Source organism: Bufo bufo, chromosome 5 (assembly GCF_905171765.1).
Source record: "Bufo bufo chromosome 5, aBufBuf1.1, whole genome shotgun sequence".
NCBI lineage: Eukaryota > Metazoa > Chordata > Amphibia > Anura > Bufonidae > Bufo > Bufo bufo.
This window is the reverse complement of record NC_053393.1, coordinates 34,184,067-34,202,202: the sequence shown is the minus strand read 5'-3', so window position 1 is coordinate 34,202,202 and position 18,136 is coordinate 34,184,067. Positions and strand designations below refer to the sequence as shown.

At 44.0% G+C, this 18,136-nt stretch overlaps 1 long non-coding RNA gene across 1 annotated transcript; it reads left to right on the top strand.

Moving 5' to 3' along the window:
• The first annotated feature begins 1,355 nt into the window (after window positions 1-1,355).
• LOC121001689 lies at window positions 1,356-10,873 on the top strand. The gene is made up of 3 exons (XR_005779111.1): window positions 1,356-1,366; window positions 4,476-4,478; window positions 10,709-10,873. It is a non-coding gene; the product is annotated as an uncharacterized LOC121001689 (long non-coding RNA).
• Window positions 10,874-18,136: the final 7,263 nt, after the last annotated feature.

Genomic DNA, 18,136 nt, shown 5'->3' with positions numbered 1-18,136 from the left:
GACTGCTGAATACTTACCTGATCCTGTTCCTGACCATCCTCTTGCCTGCTCCTCTTGTACTGCGCTTCCGTCCTGGTATTGTGACCTCGGCTCCCACCTGACTACTCTCTTAGGACTCCTCTTGTACTTCTCTGCTCTCCTGGTATTTATGACCCTGGCTTCTCCTGACAATTCTCTGCTTGCTCCATTTGTACTTTGCAGCTTTCCTGGTATTGACTCGGTCCGTTCACGTCCTGTTGTTTGTCTGTCTGTCATCCCTGCACTTACTCCAAGTTAGGGATTGCCGTCCAGTTGTCCCCTGTCATTAGGACTCGTGAGGCAAGTAGGCAGGGCCAGGGGTAAGGGTGGAGCGCAGTGGTCACTTCCCTCCCCCCTGTGTGTGTGTGTACGCGACCGTTACAATAGGCTAATAAAGTTGGTAGGCACACAAATTAGCGTTGTTCGAATCCTGCTCTTATCCTGTTTGTAATAGCACACAGTTATGTTACTGTTCTGAATCCTGTTTGTGATGCCAATTTATTGCAGCAGCCTAAAGCCAGGCGCCTGGGGTATCTCTTGCCCCTTAGGAGGTGTCTACGAAATATGTCCCTCTTATATAGAAAGTAATTGTGACACCAGTTGCAGTTAAGCAACAAGGACATGGAGTCCCCTTTGTAGATGGTATAAATGTGAGTATGCAGATGTAGGATTGCCAGAGTGGCCTACAATGTCTCTGTAGATGTTGTATGCACCTTTCACGGTGCTCCTACCTTGATATCCTTGGATCCCAGAAGTGGTGTAGTCTGAAGCAAGTGCAAAAAGGGTTGTTGAACTTAGGTGATGAATAAGTAGAATAAATGGAGTCCAGACATGTAGTAACGTTGAACACAGCTTTACTTGGAATAAACAGTAATCCAAACAATTTCCAAACGATATCTTGGTCATCAGTAGTAACTAGCTTAACTTTGGCAGGCAAACACTTCAGCAACAATTTCAGCTCTGCTATACTGTAGCTTTCTCAGCCTTTTAGTTGGGTAAAACAGGAACGTTTCCTCTTCTGCTGGAACTTTGCTTAGCTATAGTCTGTCTCTTACTTTATCTTTAGTCCTAGGAACTTCTTCCTGGCTTCAAGCATACTTAGCTTGGCTTGTAGGTAGAGATGAGCAAATTTTTTAAAAATTCTATTCGCCAGTTCGCCGGATTTTTCGGGAAAAATTTGGTTCGATCCGAATATATTCGCGGAGAATTACGTTAAAAATGGCTATTTCCTGGCTGCTGAGAGCCTTTATAGTGGTGTAAAACACTGTGCCTTGCAGTAACACTCATAGGTAGTCTGCTTTGGTAGTGAAATAATACTGTGAGTCCGTATGACATGCAGATGACAGGCGTCGCTCCTAGAATCACTGCACACTTCATTTAGTTGGGCAGTCACGGGGCCAAAACTGACCAAATAACTCAAGTATGAACTCAGCCTTAAAGGTCGATGTTAGCACCAAGAAGAAGCGCACTCCTTTTACATCGTAGCCAGCTGATTCCACATAGATGTCTACAGAACCTGTTCTATTAAACGTGTATACAAGTAGAGCCCCCCGATAGAGTGGAGAGGGTGTCAGCAGTAAGTTTGTGTTGACGTCACTGATTAATTTTCTCATCCTCTGATCCATCAGAACAATAACCTACAAAAAACGGATCCTGTCTGTGGAGCATCCGCCTTCACTCGGTCAGCATTTGGTCAGTAATCCATCAGTATTGCTAATGCCAAAAAAAAACAGGAGTGGATCTAAAACAGAGATGACACGTGAATGGAATATTTGCATGTCTTCTGTGTTTTGTACCCACTCCTGCTTTTGGCTACCAAATCATAAGCCAATTCTGATGGGACCATACAGGCCTTACAGCTGCTACACAGACAGGATCTGTTGTGCGTCTCATTTTTCCTTCCTTCTGACAGATCAGAAGAAAGGTCAAATAAATGATGATGTCAGCCAGGCCACTATTTGTGCTGAAATAGGTCACTAAATGCTTTCACCACATTTAACTGCAACAGTGAAATGCGCATATATTATTTTTTTTTGTACTGAAATAGGCCACTTAATGCTTTCAACACATAACTGCAGAAGTGAACTGAGAATATATTTCTCTTTCTGTACTGAAATAGGCCACTAAACGCTTTCACCGCAAATAACTGCAACAGTGAACTGCGTATATTTTTTTCTTTTTGTACTGAAATAGGCCACTAAATGTTTTTAACACATATAACTGCAGCAGTCAACTGAGAATATATTTTTCTTTGTGTGCTGAATTAGGCCACTAAACGCTTTCACCAGATATAACTGCAGAAGTTAAATGTGTATATACAGTAATTTTCTTTCTGTACTGAAATAGGCCACTAAACGCTTTCACCACAAATAACTGCAGAAGTGAAATGCTTATATATTTTTCTTTCTGTACTGAAATAGGCAACTAAACGCTTTCACCACAAATAACTGCAACAGTGAAGTGCGTATATATTTTTATTTTTGCACGGAAATAGGCCACTCAACGCTTTCACCCCAAATAACTGCAACAGTGAAGTGCATATATATTTTTCCTTTTGTACGGGCAACTAAAGGCTTTTCAACATAGCACTTGCACCCGCATAGCAAGAACAAATTGCTGGAATGACAGAGCTGCATAATGGCTATTTGGATCCCCAAATAATCTTTCCCTGCACTTGTAAAACACTTTTCTAGCACTGTCCCTAGCGCCTTCTGAAATCTCTCCCTGCACTAAGATGCTGTGAAATGATTCCTCCCTATCCTTTCCCTGTACTTATAAATCATTTTTTCAGGTTTTTTTTTTCACAATGAGGTTTTTCCTATTGCTCTCCTTAATCTTTACTTGTAGGCAATACGAGCCCAGGGGGGGAAAAGCAACCATGTGGAACTTTACAGGCAGGGCCTGCAGGCCCAGCAGAGCAGACAGTGCTCTGCTAGCCAACACACAACCTTTCCCCAGGAGGGTGTAGGCTAGACTGACTAACACTAACTAACTCCTCCCTCTCTAGAGAGGACTGGAAGGGAACTAGAAGGTTCCTCTACAGGGAACTAACACACCGCCAATGTTGCTGCCACCTGCTGGTGAACCAGGCACATTACGCTTTAATTACCCTGGTGGTGAGATTGAACCGTGCACCACCAGCCCATTTACCATGTGCTTTTAATCAGATAGCTTGTACAGCTGTATTCTACCCAGCCCATACTGCAGGCCCACAGCCTGGGAGAGGCATGCGTAGGATACAGATTGGTACTACTTTGCCCAGATTGTAGGCTGTAAGCCCAGGAGAGGCATGTTAGAGTAGGACCCATCTGATTAGAAGCTACCTTGACGAGCGGTAGATGGGCCCGAAATATTTTTGATCAATTATATTCGCAAAGAGCTTCTAGCTGCATTTGCAGTAAGTATGACCACCAAGCATTTATTCTTTCAGTGTTTGCTTATATCTTTGTGCAATTGACTAGCAGAGTGCTGTTACCTGTAGTTCTACTAATCCAAGTGGGATCACTGCTAGGCGTAAGCCTCCACCTAGCATATTGAAAAAAATGCCTACTACGTCACCAGGAATAAGCAAACAGCCCTTGCCCTGCAGGCAAAGGGGAGCACTGGAACAAGAAATGCTCCAAAGATGCACTGATACAGGCTAAATGTGTGAATGGGAGCTTATGTTCTGGTTCAGCTCTGAACCCAGACAACCCCTTCAAAGTGAATGCAGTGTTAAGCCCCGCCCCTTCCCCAAACTTCCTGTTTTCAATGGGAGTTCATGCTAGTGCACAAAGCCGGTCCCCAGCCAAAGATGGAGAGGCTGGGAGGAAGCAGGCACTTCTCTGATTGCAGGAAATCTGCTAAAACTCCTTTATGTAGCAGCTTGCAGATATCCATGCAGAAAGAGCTAAAGACAAACTTAACTTTAAGAGGTTATCCCATGATTAATGTAAAAAATGAAAATCATACATAGTCTAGTACAGGACAATCTCTTTCTAACAAAGCTAGGACCAGCCCTCTCCCCATTCATTGCTTCAATTCTTCTGCTAGATTTATTTGACGTTGGCAGCTGAGGGGGCATGTCATTCCTCTGGGGGTATGTCCTTTTGCTGCAGCTAGCGGTAGTTGAAGAATAGAACTGAGCAGGAACGGACACAGACAGCAGAGGGCCCCAGTGCAAAGAATGTGCCTGGGCCCCTCCACCCCCCATGCCAAATTCTCAACCTAACCTATTGCCTCCTAATATTACATACAGCAATACAAAACATACAAGGTAAGGCTACTTTCACACCCGCGGCACTACGATCCGTCCAGACACAAAGCACAGCATGCAGCAGTTTATGTCCCGCTGATTCTCTGCATTTTTGCCAGATTGTGACCGGATCTCTACCGTACCCCATTATAGTTAATGGGGCTGGCGGGCATTCTGTCTGCATCCAGCAGTGCCGGATCCAGTGAATTCTCAGCTGGAACAGCCTGTCAGAATCACTAACGCAGATGTAAAAGTAGCCTAATACAGCGCCATATACCTTGTACATCCAGTGATGTCTTCTTAGATCTTCTCTTTCCTCATCTTCTCCTTTCAGACCAGACCACCGTGATGATTCCTTTCAGCCGTCTTTTCTCTCTGCAGAGTTTTAACAGACAGACATCTTAATTTCCTTCTTTTCCAACATCCTCCAACCTTCTGAACACCCCATCCTGTGCCTGCTGTGCTCCCCAATAATATACTGCATAAACAGATAAACTCCCTGAAAATACTAGTACTAGATAGTGTCCCTTCAATAATTATTGGCACACAGTGCGCAAAAAAATAACTGCGCCAAGCAAATAGTTTTCCTGACACTAATAAACATAATTTCCCCCAAAAATAATGATGCAAAAAAAGTCCTCTTATGTGGCAGTAAAAAAATACCTCCTCTAAGTGCCCCTTGTAGAGCCAATGTCCCTATAGTGCCTTCATAATGTGTGCCGATGCCCCCTACTGTGTGCCCCCAAAAAACCCTCTTAGTGCCCCTAGTTGAGCTAATGTCCCCATAGTGCCCCATAATTTTGCACCAGTTTAAAATACTCCTATATATATATATATATATATATATATATATATATCTTTAAAGCAGTCCAACCCCCTGAATATAAGGGAGTTATTCCTAGTCAAATAAATAATCGTAAAAATAAAAATTATTCCTAATATAATCATTAAAACATCCCCAAGTGTCATGTATAATCTGCAGAAGGTGATATTAATTAATAAAAACAGTAACCCTTGTTTGCATCATATGTTTGCAAATTCCTTAATTTTTATAAGATTAATAACACACTAGCCATTAGAGTATATAAGATATATTACAAACATACAGTGTGGAAGTAGGCATAAATAGATATAATCCATACTAAAAGAAGTATAGAAACCAGAGGTATAACTACAAGTATACCTCTAAATATAAAAGCACAAGATCAGTTAGTTGTATATATATCTGTATACTAATAAATAAGTGACATGATTACATGTACTATGATCAAATGATAGATTGATCCTCATGTAAGAGATCTCGCATTTGATGGGGAAGTGATTTGGAATAAGATCACTTTATCCACTGACAGATTGACAAAAATATAATGCAAACAAAAATGGGTACTGATTATCTCATACCATGAGCGATCATCAGTGATGGTCGCTTTTATGGATATACCGATATTAACATCGTGGACAAAATTGAGTACTATTTACCCTATGTCACCTGTGATTATCAGCGATCGCCTCCTTGTTGATAGACCGGTATGAATATCATATAAACAACATTGAATATTGTTTACCTTACGTCATCGGCGATGGACGGAACAAGGAGGCGCAGCTGATAGGACACATGCACGGACTAGAGGATGTGCGTCAGTGAACGGTCAGGGATTGGCTGGGACAAACAGGAGGGTGGGATGCTAATAAACATAAAGGGAGGTCTGTACGAGCGCGCGCGTCTATCCATACCCCACATCCCCTGACGAAGCCACAGTCTGTGGCGAAACATGTCGGGAGGGGCGGTATAGTGCGATCTATTTTTAGACAGTTACGGAGCAGAGAGAAAAGTTCATGGTTCATGAGTAGCGTAGGGATCCAGAGCTGAATAATAGTGAGGGATCAAATACAGAGTGGTGTACAATTGACTCGCAGTGCTCTAATACAGTATAGAGGTGAGACAGAGCTGCACAAAACAGAGCTGCATACAGAAAGGGAGTGGGTATAGAGCGATGTTACACTGACCTCCATAAACACAAATGGAGGTAACAGTACAATTACACTAGCAAAGTGTGTCTACTTGCGAATTGCTACAATAGTGTCAGCCCGAAGGGGTGGCAACACTGTTAACCAAATTGTTGCCCTCAGTGTTTGGGCTAGACAGTGGTAGCTCCTTGCATTCTCTTGACACAAGTACTTTGAAAGTGTGATTTTGTGAATAGGACACGCTATGGTGCACAAATGAAACTGGAATACTCGCGTCTATATCAATCTCAGGACGAGTTGGATACCAAACACCAACTTATGACCCCCACAGGATAAATGTGAATACATATATGGAACAACATTCCCATGCACTCTGCAATCCACAGATACTAATAGGCTAATAATGGTTGTAGCAAGCAACCAGCAGCAACAATAATTATCTCATACTCCATTGGTAACTGACAATTTTAATTGTGTTCTTTTTTCCCTTATATTTCTTATATAAAAAATTTTTTTTGTAGTTTAACAATAAAGATAAGATTTTAAATATTAGTTAGGGACCCCTACAGGGATTTATGGTCCTACAGACCATTAGAATATAATTAATAATAGCCCGAGGGTCTCTAAAAGGGACCTTGTTGATAACTCCTATATAGTGCCTCCAGTAGATGCCCCCATATTGCTCCTCTCCCTGTTCCATGGTGCCTGACGTAATGTGCCAGTATAAAATGCCCCTATAGAGTGCCCCAAGTAGATGCCCCGATAATGTTCCTCTCCCCCCTTCCCTATAGTAATGTATGCCAGTATGAAATGCTACTATGGTACTCATCCCCACCCCCATATTGCACATATAGTTTGTGCCAGTATAAAATACCCCTATATAATGCCCCCCAGCAGAAGCCCCCATAGTGCTCCTCTCCCCTACTTCTCCATAGTGCCCCACATGTGTGACAGTATATAATGTCAATATATAGGGCCCCCAGTAGATGCCCTCATATGGCTCCTCCCCCCCCCCATAGTGCCAGTATAATTATAATATACAGGGCTCCCTGTAGATGCCCCCATAGTGCTCCTCTCCCCCCATGTGTGCCAGTATAATGCCCACAGTAGATGTCCCCATAGTGCTCTTCTCCCCCCATGTGTGCCAGTATAATGCCCCCTAGTAGATGCCCTCATAGTGCTCCTCTCCCCCCCCCCTTCCCCATTCTGGGCAACAGCATAGTGTTAAAAAAAAAAAAATTAACTCACTTACTTACCTCCATGACACTCAGTGAAGCGGTGAAGGCCTTCCGGCCTGTGTCCCACGCTGTACGGCTCAGGCGATCACTGCGGATTAACCCCTTCCATGCTGCTGACCGCGGCATAGAAGGGGTTTGTGTTTGAGTGAGCCCATCGAGTCCGTGTGCTGCTGTGGCGGGTACTTGATGTCTCAGAAGGCAGCCCGATGCCGTGCAGAGGCTGCCCAATGCCTTCCATGGCATCGGGAACTGCCTTCTATGGGAGCCGAGGAGCAGGCAATGCATTACAATACAGATTAATTGTAATGCATTGCAGAGGGGATCAGACCCCCAAAAGTGAACATCAGAAATAAAGTAAAGAAAAAAAAGTAAAGAAAAATGTGTTTTTAATAAAATTTATAAAGTAATAAAATTTATAAAGTAAAAAAAGAAAAAAAATGCCCCTTTCCCCTTATTTTATAATGAGAAAACACACATATTAGGAATCGCCGTGTCCGTAATGACCGGCTCTATAAATATAGCACATTATCCACCCTGTCCGATAAACACCATAAAAAAATAAAAAATAAAAACGGTGTAAAAAAAAGCCATTTTTGTCACCTTACATCACAAAGGGTGCAACAACAAGTGATCAAAAAGGCGTATACCCCCCAAAATAGTACTAATCTAACCGTCACCTCATCCCACAAAAAATAGGCCCCTACCTAAGACAATCGCCCCAAAAATAAAAAAAACTATGGCTCAGAATATGGAGACACTAAAACATCATTTTTTTGTTTAAAAAGTAAATTAAAAAAAGTATACATATTAGGTATCGACGCATCCGTAAGAACCTGCTCTATAAAAATATCACATGACCTAACCCCTCAGGTGAATGCCGTAAAAATAAAAAAATAAACAGTGTAAAAAAAGCCATTTTTTGTCACCTCACATCACAAAAAGTGTAATAGTAAGTGATCAAAAAGTCATACGCACCCCAAAATAGTGGCAATCAAACCATCATCTCATTCCACAAAAATCATACCCTACCTAAAATAATCGCTCAAAAACTGAGAAAGCTATGGCTCTCAGACTATGGAGACACTAAAACATTAGATTTTTTTTTGTTTAAAAAATGAAATCATTGAGTAAAACTTACATAAGTAAAAAAAAAGTAGACATATTAGGTATCACCGCATCCATAATAACCTGCTCTATAAAAATATCACATGACCTAATCCCTCAGGTGAATACTATAAAAAAAAAAAAGTGTAAAAAAAATGCCATTTTTTGTCACCTTACATCACAAAAAGTATAATAGCAAGCGATCAAAAAGTCATAGGCACCAGAAAATAGTACCAATCAAACCGTCATCTCATCCCGAAAAAAATGAGCCCCTACACAAGACAGTCACCCAAAATATAAATAAAACTACGGCTTTCATAATGTGGAGACACAAAAAAAACGTTTTTTTTTTCAAAAATGCTTTGTTATGTAAAACTGAAACAAACAACTAAAAAAGTTGTTATATTTGGTATTTTCGCGTCTGTGACAGCCTGCTCTATAAAAATACCACATAATCTAACCTGTAAGATGAATGTTGTAAATAACAAAAAATAAAAACGGTGTCAAAACAGCTATTTCGTGTTACCTTGCCTCACAAAAAGTGTAATATAGAGCAACAAAAAATCATATGTACCTAAACAAAACTGCCACCTTATCCCGAAGTTTCCAAAATGGGGTAACTTTTTGGGATTTTCTACTCTAGGGGTGCTTCAAATGGGATATGGTGTCAAAAAAACAGTCCAGCAAAATCTGCCATCCAAAAACCGTATGACGTTCCTTTCCTTCTGCGCCCTGCCGTGTGCCCGTACAGCAGTTTACGACCACATATGGGGTGTTTCTGTAAACTACAGGATCCGGGCCATAAATATTGAGTTTTGTTTGACTGTTAACCCTTGCTTTGTAACTGTAAAAAATGGATTCAAATGGAAAATCTGCCAAAAAAGTGAAATTTTATCTCTATTTTCCATTAATTCTTGTGGAACACATAAAGGGTTAACAAAGTTTGTAAAATCTGTTTTGAATACCTTGAGGGGTGTAGCTTGTAAAATGGGGTCATTTTTGGGTGGTTTCTATTATGTAAGCCATTATGTGAAGTGACTTCAGCCCTGAACTGGTCCTGAAATAGTGGGTTTTAGAAATGTTCTGAAAAATTTCAAGATTTGCTTCTAAACTTCTAAGCCTTGTAATGTCCCCAAAAAATAAAATGGCATTCACAAAATGATCCAAACATGAAGTAGACATATGGGGAAATGTAAAGTAATAACTATTTTTGGAGGTATTACTATTATAAAAAGTAGAGAAATTGACATTTGTAAATTTGCTAATTTTTTTCAAAATTTTGGGTAAATTTCGAGTTTTTTTATTTAAAAAAATTATTTTTTTGGACTCAATTTTACCAATGTCATGAAGTACAATATGTGACGAGAAAACAATCTCAGAATGGCCTGGATAATTAAAAGCGTTTTAAAGCTATCACCACATAAAGTGACACATGTCAGATTTGCAAAAAATTGCCTGGTCCTTAAGGTAAAAAATGGCCCGGTCCCTAAGGGTTTAAGCTATGCTTTTTCTTTTTATCTATGAGGGTTTGGTTTAGTTTCCTTTAGAACAGGACTTTTTTTTACCCTGAAACCCACAGGTATGCACACCAGAAGCAAAGAGCTGCCAAAAATGGTCCCTCCTTTTCCAAACATAGACTGCAGTACTGTTAATTCCCTGTGGGGGCACTGTAAAGAGAATGAACTTAAACATCAGTAACAAGCACCTTTAATCAGTCTATCAAGGGTCTCTTGCCAGTATATGGCATAAAAGTAACCAATTTACTAAGAGAGTCTCCAAATGTATAAGGCTCCGGGTCATATAAATGCCCCATGTACTTTATTTACCTACAGTATCGAGGCATATATAAATTTCTATTGTGTTATGTCTCATAAATCTGTTTTGTAACTGTTATTGCTGAAGGCCATTCCGTGTCACCTCATAATTGGGGATTCAATTAATTAACAGATTACAATATTCATCTTCTTAACCAGATAGTTACACTGAATGTTACCTTCAAATGTCAAATGTTTCCCTTCCCTCGTATCATTATTATGTGCACATAAAGGATATCATTTAATTACAGTTTGATTCTACTAAAGCAAACATTAAAATGCACTTCCAAAAATTAACTTTAACATTCGAGCTGACGCACAGTTAGAAGGAGACTTAAAGGGGCTGTCCAGCAAAAAATATTCTAGAGTTTTCAAACCAACACCCGGATATGAATACTTTTGTAATTACATGTAATTTAAGTTTTAGCATATCCACTGAGTTATTCAATAAAATGTATCTGTATAGCGCCACCTGCTGTTTGTTTTTTCCTTTTTTCTTTGTCCTGCTCACTGAGAAGGCCTCACATGCTCAGATTCATCCTTCAACTGCCTCCTAAGCTGTGATAGGGAGAGCTGAGACACGCCCCCTGAGCTGTGATAGGGAGAGCGGAGACACGCCCCTTCAGCTGTCAGCTTGATATAGATCTAGCAGAGCAATGAATGGGGAGATCTCTGGATCCATGTGAGGTGCAGGGCTGGTCCTAGCTTTGTTAAAAAGAGGTTGTCATGTCCTATATGGTGTCTGGTTTTCATTTTTGGGATAACCTCTTTAAATGGGTTGACTCTTCAAAAACTAGACGTGAAGGATATAGCATCGAGAAGGAGAGAAACCTCTTCAAATTAAGCCATGAATGATCTTCTAGAATTAGGGGCGTATTTGGGAGAAGCTGAGTAAAATTTTAACTTTTTTTCTGGTGCCACTAGGGGAGCTCAAGACTTTTTATTATTAACAGTCGTGACATAAATCCCTACATGAGCTTCCCCTAGAGGCATATGCAGGAAGACAGGCTTTTATCCTTCAAGAGGTTTTCTCCTTAGACGTGTCACTGCCAGGACTCCCTCCAGTTCGGAGAATAAAGGGAGGCAAGCTTTTCCGTACACAGTGGCACTGCTGATCTCTGCCTGGGCAGGAATGGTCACATTTACTTGAATGAAGCTTAAAGAGGACCTTTCACCAGAAGAAAGCCTCTAAACTGACCATACAGAAGTGTAGAGCGGCGCCCAGGGATCCCGCTGCACTTACTGTTTTCCCCGGGCGCCGCTCCGTTCTCTGGTTATAGCCTCCGGTATGCAAGTAGTTAGGCTCCACCCACTTGATCCTGCCGGCGTCTTCTTCTCCTATACTGTAGCGCTGGCCAATCGCAGTGCTCAGCTCATAGGAATGATATAGGAATGATATAGGAATGATATAGGAGTGATATAGGAATAATTTTTTTCGAAAAACTTTTCAGAGACCCAAAAGTCCTTTTAAGGACTATTGTTGTGTGTGGCAGCAGCAATATATATTTTTAGCACAAACTGCGCTCAATAGCTAAAACTTTACAGACCCAAAAGTCCTTTTAAGGACTATTGTGTGTGGCAGCAATATCTATTTTTAGCGCATCCTGCGCTAAATAGCATGCAATAGTTAGGCCGCTGCAGACAGCGACATTAGCTGTGCCACATCTCCAGTGTAAAGTGTGCGCATCCAAAAAATATCTGTGACATCCAGTGTTCCAGTGTGGTTTTTCGGTAGACGGTGTCTGGATAGTGACATTAGCTGCGCCACATCTACATCTCCTGTGTAAATTGTGCGCATCCCAAAAATATCTGTGACATATAGTGTACTTTTTCAATAGACGGTGTCCACTTCTGACAGTGACATTACCAGTGCCACATCTGCAGTGTAATGTGTGCGCTGAAAAAATGTATCTGTAACATACAGTGTACTATTTTCGTAGACGCTGCGGACAGTGACATTACTGGTGGTACCGTACCTCTCCTGTATAACGTTTCCTCATCCCAAATACGTGTGACATTCCCTGTAATTTTTTATTAGCCGCTGGTGACAGCATTGACATTATCTGCGGGATATCTCCTGTGTGACGTTTCCACATCACAAATACCTTTTTAAATTTGTTTGCGCATACACTTCCAAATCCTACACTACTGTACGTGTGACAGACTTTCAAGCATATATAACATTTAATATGAAGAAGGTGAGCAGTAAAGGACAGGGCAGTGGCCGTGATGCTGATGGTGCACGCAGAGGCTGTGGCCCTGGGCGCGGTGAAACTGTGCCTGCTGCCAGAGCACAAGAAAAACAATCATCCACGATACTTAGCTTCATGTCCCAGTTTGCAGGGCGGCGCAGGACACCATTCTTGAAGTCAGACCAGTGCGACCAGGTGGTCGGTTGGATTGCAGCAGATAATGCTTCCAGTCGCTGAAGCACCACCCCGTCTTCCACCAAGTCCAGTCTCAGTAGCCAAGAGTCTGCTCAACACAATCCTCCTTCCTCCTGCCATGGAGAGTCTGGGCAAACAAGTGATCCCACACTCGGATATTCCGAGGAGCTCTTTTCCTCGCCTTTCCTTAATTTGGCCCTCTCGCCAAGCACGCTTGAAGAGGGACAGATCGTGTGCCCTGATTCAAAAACTCTTGAGCATCCACAATCACAAGAAGATGATGGTGGGGAACGGCAATTACTGTTTAATGAGGTGGATGATGATGAGACACAATTGCCAATAAGTCAATGGCAATTACTGTCTCAAGAGGTTGATGAGGAGGATGAGACACAGTTGTCAATCAATGAGGTAGTCGTTAGGTCAACAAGTCAGGAGGATGAGCAGAGTGAGGAAGTGGAAGAGGAGGTGGTGGACAATAAAGTCACTGACCCAATCTGGGGAGGTGGAAAGCCGAGCGAGGACGGCAGTACAGAGGGGGAGGGATCTGCTGCACCGCAACAGGCTGGAAGAGGTAGTGGGGTGGCAAAAGGGAGAAGGCGGGCCACACCAAACAGGCCCGCAACTGTTCCCCGGCGCACCCCTTTGCAGCAATCTCCCTTGCCAAGGGGTGGGTGTTCTGCAGTCTGGCGCTTTTTTGAGGAAAGTGCGGCCGATAAAAGAATTGTAATTTGCAACCTGTTCTATACTAAAATGAGCAGGGGCGTGAACACTAGCAACCTCACCACCACCAGCATGATCCGCCACATGGCATCAAAGCACCCTAATTGGTGGGATGAATGCCTGGGTCCGCAATCAGTGTCTGTGCGGGTCACACCACTGTCTCCTCTTCCCCTGTGTTATGTGCTGGCCAATCCCCTGTCCAAGACGCAAGCCCGAATGCCTCCCACCTTGCACCTGGACCTTCGCAAGCACCATTAGCGACCACATCCACTTCCGTGTCCCAGCGCAGCGTACAAATCATTACCCCAGGCATTTGAACGCAAGCGCAAATACCCAGCCACCCACCCACCCACAGGCCATATCACTAAATATGCAACTTTACAAATTACTGGCCATGGAAATGTTGCCATATAGGCTCGTGGACACTGAGGCATTCCGCAGCCTGATGTCGGCGGCAGTCCCGCGTTGTGCAGTCCCCAGCCGCCACTATTTTTCCCTGTGTGCCGTGCCCGTCTTAAACCAACATGTGTCCCGTAACATCACACGTGCCCTGACCAATGCAGTTGCTGGGAAGGTCCACTTAACCACGGACACATGGACAAGTGCATTTGGCCAGGGATGCTACATTTCCCTGACGGCACCCTGGGTGAACGTTGTGGAGGCTGGGAGCGAGTCGTACCCTACCCTAAGAAGGCACAGGTGCTACCGACGCCAAGGATTGTGGGCCCTATGTCAACCAAGGTTGCCGACGTCTTAAACTAAGTGGTTCAGCAGTTTCTCAAAACCTACCCCAATTTGCCTGAGCTACTGGTGAAGGTGCACCGCATGTGTGCACATTTCCGCCAGTCATCGACAGCTTCAGCCGGTCTTTCAATGATGCAGCAGTAGTGGAAATTGCCAGTTCACCAGCTGTTGTGCAATGTAATCACGCGCTGGAACTCGAGGTTCCACATGTTTGCCAGGCTTTGTGAGCAGCATAGAGAAGTAGTGGAATACCAGCTGCAACATGGTCATCGCCTTTCCAGTCAGCTTCCGCTATTCACAAACGAGGAGTGGGCATAGATTTCTGACCTCTGTGAGGTTTTAAGAAACTTTGAGTAATCAATACAGATGGTGAGCGGCGATAACGCTATTATCAGCGTAACCATCCCACTTCTGTGTCTACTCAAACGCTCTGTGCTCACAATTAAGAACGACGCTTTGCATGTGGAAGAGGTGGAAATGGGGGAAGATATTACACAGGTTAATAGCCAGACCACCCTCAGTTCGTCTTCTCAGCGCAAATTGGACGATGAAGAGGAGGAAGAGGAGCAGGAGACGGTTGCCTTCGCTACAGAGTTTATTCCATCTGTTCTGCGTGGGTGGGCAGAAGAGGAGGAAGAGGATGAGGAGATTGAGAGTCATTCTCCTGATGACGACAGCAAAGTCTTGCCTGTTGGTACTCTGGCACACATGGCTGACTTCATGTTAGGCTGCCTTTCCCGCAACCCGTCCGTTATACGCATTTTAAACAACACGGATTACTGGTTGTTCACCCTTCTCGACCCCCACTACAAAGAGAACTTCTCATCTCTCATTCCTCTGGTGGAGAGGATGACCAAAATGGTCCTTGTTGAAAAATTGCTCCAAAAATTTCCATCTGACAATGCTGGCGGCAGAGTCCGTAGTTCCTTGGGCAACTGAGGAGGGGAGACAAGGGGAACACACAGAAGTTCCAACAAAGGCAGGGCAACACTCTCCAAAGCCTGGGATGGTTTCATGACACCCCGCCAACACCCTCACCCTGATGAGCGGCCTACTGTAACAAGGAGGGAAAAATTTTGGAAGATGGTGAAGGAGTACATAGCAGACCGTATCAGCATTCTCAACTACTGGGTGTCCAAGCTGGACACGTGGCACGAACTGGCGCTCTACGCCTGCCCTGCCGCCAGCGTTTTGTCTGAGCGGGTTTTTAGTGCTGCTGGTGGCATTATAATAGATTAGCATATCCGCCTGTCAAATAAAAATGCTGACAGGTTGACTCTTATAAAAATGAACAAGGCCTGGATTGACCAGGATCTCTCGACTCTACCAGAGGAAAGCGGCTGAACATAAAGGCACTTTAAATGTGTTGTTTATAATGTACTGAATACACTGTATTCCCATGCACCCCTTCCACCACAAACAATGGTATATGGTTGATTCTTCCTTTTCTCATCCTCCTCCTCCTCTTCCATCATATCAACATGCTTATTTATCACATATAATTTTTTTGAGGGTCAGCTCACCTGCAGGCCCTAGCATATAATTTTTTAGAGGGTCAGTTCACCTGCAGGCCCTGACCTACAATCTTTTACAGGGTCAGCTCACCTGTAGGCCCTCGCATATAATGTTTTACAGGTTCAGCTCACCTGCAGGTCCTCGCATATAATGTTTTATTGGGCCATCTCACCTGCAGGCCCCCACCTACAATATTTTACAGAGTCAGCTCAACAGCAGGCCCTCACCTACAATCTTTTACAGGTTCAGCTCACCTGCAGGCCCTCGCATATATTTTACAGGTTCAGCTCACCAGCAGGCCCGCACCTAAAATAATTTACAGGGTCAGCTCACCTGCAGGCCCTCGCATATAATTTTTTAGAGGGTCAGTTCACCTGCAGGCCCTCACCTACAATCTTTTACAGGGTCAGCTCACCTGTAGGCCCTCGCATATAATGTTTTACAGGGTCAGCTCACCTGTAGGCCCTCGCATATAATGTTTTTCAGGGTCAGCTCACCTGCAGGCCCTCGCATATAATGTTTTACAGGTTCAGCTCACCAGCAGGCCCGCACCTAAAAAATTTTACAGGGTCAGCTCACCTGCAGGCCCTCGCATATAATGTTTTACAGCGTCAGCTCACCAGCAGGCCCTCGCATATAATGTTTTACAGGGTCAGCTCACCTGCAGGCCCTCGCATATAATGTTTTACAGGGTCAGCTCACCTGCAGGCCCTCGCATATAATGTTTTACAGGGTCAGCTCACCTGCAGGCCCTCGCATATAATGTTTTACAGGTTTAGCTCACCTGCAGATCCTCGCATATAATGTTTTACAGGGTCAGCTCACCAGCAGGCCCGCACCTAAAAATTTTTACAGGGTCAGCTCACCTGCAGGTCCTCGCATATAATGTTTTAGAGGGTCAGCTCACCTGCAGGCCCTCACATATAATGTTTTACAGGGTCAGCTCACCTGCAGGCCCCCGCATATAATGCTTTACAGGCTCAGCTCACCAGCAGGCACACACCTAAAATCTTTTACAGGGTCAGCTCACCTGCAGGCCCTCACATATAATGTCTTAGAGGGTCAGCTCACCAGTAGGCCCTCACCTACAATCTTTTAGAGGGTCAGCTCACCAGCAGGCCATCAATCATAATTTTTCAAGGGTGTATGATGCCCTCCTTTATGTGTAATAAAGGGTGTATTCGAGTGCCGGTTCCTTGTAATTTTTGGAAGCCCTTTCACTTAGTGCATAGGCTTTATGAGTGTCCCACTACCTGAACAATTGTACCACAATGTGAATGAGGCCCTCCATTATGTGATATAAGGTGCCTCTTCCTTGTAATTTTTGCCAGCACTTGCACTTTATATGCAAGTAAATATACAGGAAAGAATGTTTCCTAACAATTTTTCCTCTAAAATTGATTTTATCTTCGGTTTTGTGTGCATTAGTGTCAGTCTGTAAAAGTGGTGTACTACTCGGACAACATCGTTCCCAGCAGTGATCTGGGAGTCCAAGATGCATTCAGACATCCTCCCTGTAATGCAAGGCACCAACAAACAGACCAGTGATGAAAGCAAAAAGGTGTTTATTCACCAGAAACATAAACGTCCAGGACACTTGCTGGTAACAAGGAATAATAACAAAAACCAGGCAAGGAGATTCCAGGAATAGTCCCAACCAGTGCTGAATGATGCTGTGCACTTGGCAGTCGAGTCACTCCAGATCTTGGGTCCGCTGCAAAGGACAAAGTTCCTGGCAGTCTTCAGTCACTAGCAGTTGTGACCTATACCTGGTTGAGGGAAAATAACAGTGGGCACTGATCACCCTGAGAGACCTCCTTTTAAATGCCTGCTGACCAATCCCAGGGTGCCAAGTGTCCACTACCATAGGTGAACAAATTGCCCTGCACCTGAGTACATGGCCTAAGGCAATCACAAGTTGATTAACCCATGGCTGGCTCCCTAATCCACTTTGATCTTGTGAGTCAGTATATTATGCGCCACTGGTCGACGAAGCGCATAAGAAGCGCGTACTCGCGACCGTGTATCCCTTTGCGAACCTGCCCTCGTGCGTACGCACGGACGCATGATTGACTCAGCGCGAGTATGCGAGCGCGTGGACCCAGATGCGGAAACGGAAGTCGCAGGAGACACCGGAGACAACCCTGGCCGCGGCGTCTTGTCACTCGCCTGGCCACTCTGTCCCCGGGACTCCGACGGTCCTCCACTCCGATGTCCACGCGAACGCATCCCCGCACTGGCTCGCAAAGGGGTCAGCGCTGGTGCATCAGAGACACGCATAACCTGTCCCGCAACTCCACGAGGACCCCTCTTGGTTCCCCTGGAGTGCAAAGCAGGTGAGGATCTTACATTACCCCCCCCTCGAGGAGGCGGCTCTGAAGCCTCCAAGCAAGC